This window comes from Macadamia integrifolia, chromosome 1 (genome assembly GCF_013358625.1).
Source record: "Macadamia integrifolia cultivar HAES 741 chromosome 1, SCU_Mint_v3, whole genome shotgun sequence".
Taxonomy (NCBI): domain Eukaryota; kingdom Viridiplantae; phylum Streptophyta; class Magnoliopsida; order Proteales; family Proteaceae; genus Macadamia; species Macadamia integrifolia.
In genome coordinates, this window is record NC_056557.1 from 36,338,747 (window position 1) to 36,341,496 (window position 2,750).

The 2,750-nt window shown below is 38.8% G+C and overlaps 1 pseudogene; it reads left to right on the top strand.

The window, feature by feature from the left end:
* The first annotated feature begins 616 nt into the window (after positions 1 to 616).
* On the top strand, positions 617 to 2,750 carry LOC122073776 (annotated as a pseudogene).

Genomic DNA, 2,750 nt, shown 5'->3' on the forward strand with positions numbered 1-2,750 from the left:
CGTTCACACTTTTTAGTCTTTACACTGCCAAGGCTCTAACATTCGGAACATTCAAGGTCAATACCATTCTGATATTATTTTAGAATGATTAAGATCGAATTATATTGGATAAATCTATCTTTTTTTAAAAAAATTAGTTTTTATTATGATTTTATTCTTGAACCATATATGTAGAATCGGATCGAAAAAGTCAAGAATCGTTCAAACCTGAAACCATTCCCAATCCAACTGATACAGACCGTCCCGTTCCAAATTTTAGAATCATTGTCCCAAGTTTATGGAAAACAAATTAAATACCATTCATCTATCTCAGTCCCAATTTTAAAGCATTTTTACCCCTTAATAATAATAATAATAATAATAATAATAATAATAATAATAATAATAATAATAATAAATAAAAACTAGGATGTTTATAGAAAGAGGACTCGACGAGGCATTGAGGCCTCCCTCAAAAGAGTTTTTACAAGAAGAAAATATCAAATTTATTCCAAAGAAATGGAAAAAAAGGTACATACAACTAAAAGGCAGCCCATCAGGGGGCCCATAAACCAGAGAGGAAGACCAGTACTGAACTTACAATGTGAAGCAAAACCCAAAAATAAAGTGGCAAACAATGTTCTTCATCAAGTACGTGTTGTTGTTTCTTCTCCTTTGCAGATTTGTAGCATCACAACAAGAAGATGTTGGTTTCACCTACAATGGCTTTCAAGGAGTTAACATGAGCTTGGATGGCTTGGCCCATGTTACAGAGAATGGCCTCTTAATGTTGGTAAACACCGTACCAGTACAGGTGGGTCATGCCTTCTACCCCCAACCAATTCACTTCAGAAATTCCTCCACTGGTAATGTTCTCTCCTTCTCTGCAACTTTTGTATTCGCCATGTTCTCTGAGTTTGCAACACTAGGAGGTCCTGGAATCATGTTCGTGATTGCACACTCCAGAGGGTTCCCTCATGCTATGTCAAGCAGTTATATGGGCATCTTCAACACCACTAACATCGGTAACTCATCCAACCATCTATTTGGAGTTGAGTTAGATACCTTTCAAAACGTACAGTTTAATGATATCGATGATAACCACGTCGGTATTAATATTAACCACTTGATATCTGTTAAAGCTGCTCCGGCATCTTATTTTAGTGATCAGGAAAATCGACGCGTCAACCTCAACCTTTACAGTGGACACCCCTTGCAACTTTGGGTTGAATATGATGGTACAAAGAAGCAGCTAAATGTGACTTTAGCTCCAACTACCATCCCTAAACCAACCATTCCACTTTTGTCCTTGATCATTGATTTTTCCCAGACTATAGTGGATGCTCCCATGTTTGTGGGCTTCTCATCATCTACAGCTGCAGTGCGAGCTCCTAATTATGTGTTGGGGTGGAGCTTTAAGATGAACGGTCAAGCAAAAGAACTTTCTCTTTCCCAACTTCCTAAGCTTCCTCGAATGGGACCTAAAAGAAGACCTAGAATTATTAACATTGGATTTCCTGTGATCGGTGCTAGTTTAGTGTTCATTTCAATCTTCATCATCCAATTTATTGTTGCAAGGAAAAAGAAGTTCGCAGAAGTTCTTGAAGACTGGGAACTTGAATATGGACCTCACAGGTTCAAATATAAAGAGCTCTACATCGCAACCAAGGGATTTTATAACAAGGAGCTTCTTGGTGTAGGTGGCTTTGGTAAAGTCTACAAAGGTGTATTACCCACCATAAAACAAGAAGTTGCAGTGAAGAGAGTATCACATGATTCAAGACAAGGGGTGAGGAAATTTATTGCCGAGATCATCAGCATCGGTAAACTACAGCATCGAAACATAGTAACACTTTTGGGGTATTGTCGACGTAAAGGAGAGCTCCTTTTAGTCTATGATTTCATGCCAAACGGAAGTCTAGACAAGTTTCTCTTTGATCATCAATCCACAACAACAAAGACAACATTGAGTTGGAATCAAAGATTTGTAATAATCAAAAACATAGCATCGGCATTACTATATCTTCATGAAGAATGGGAACAAGTTGTGGTTCACAGAGACGTGAAGTCCAGTAATGGATGTTAGACAAGGAGCTGAACGCAAGACTGGGAGATTTTGGGCTTGCAAGATTATATGATCATGGAGGAGATCCTAAAACCACCCATGTGGTGGGGACCTTTGGCTATCTTGCACCAGAAGTTGCAAGAACTGGCAAAGCAAATCCTAGTGTGGATGTGTTCGCATTTGGGGTCCTTTTGCTCGAGGTTGCTTGTAGTAGAAGGCCTATAGAGGCACAAGAATCAGAAGAGTGTCTTGAATTGGTGAATTGGGTGATCTCAAGTTGGAATAGGGGAGATATTCTTGAAACTGTGGATCCCAAATTGGAAATGAATTGTAAAGTGGAGGAAGTGGAGTTAGTGTTAAAACTTGGATTGCTTTGCTCTCATTTTGATCCAACTGCGAGGCCATGTATGCGACAAGTTGTCCGCTATTTGGAGGGAGACATTCCACTACCAGAGCTGCCTTCTCTGGCTTTAGAAGCTACTGGTGAAGTCTCTTTTTGGTGTCCTTATCTCGGTGGTGGAACGAGTCCTCAATCATCGATTGCCGATTCTCTAGTTTCTGGAGGACGTTGACTCTATCCTGAGAAGTCTGGATGTGATCTATATGTCTTTAATAAGTTATCTTTTTTGTTTTTCTTTTTATCAGTGTTCAATTGCTGTAATGTTAATATCTATTATTGGTAATATATGTATGTATGAACCCAATA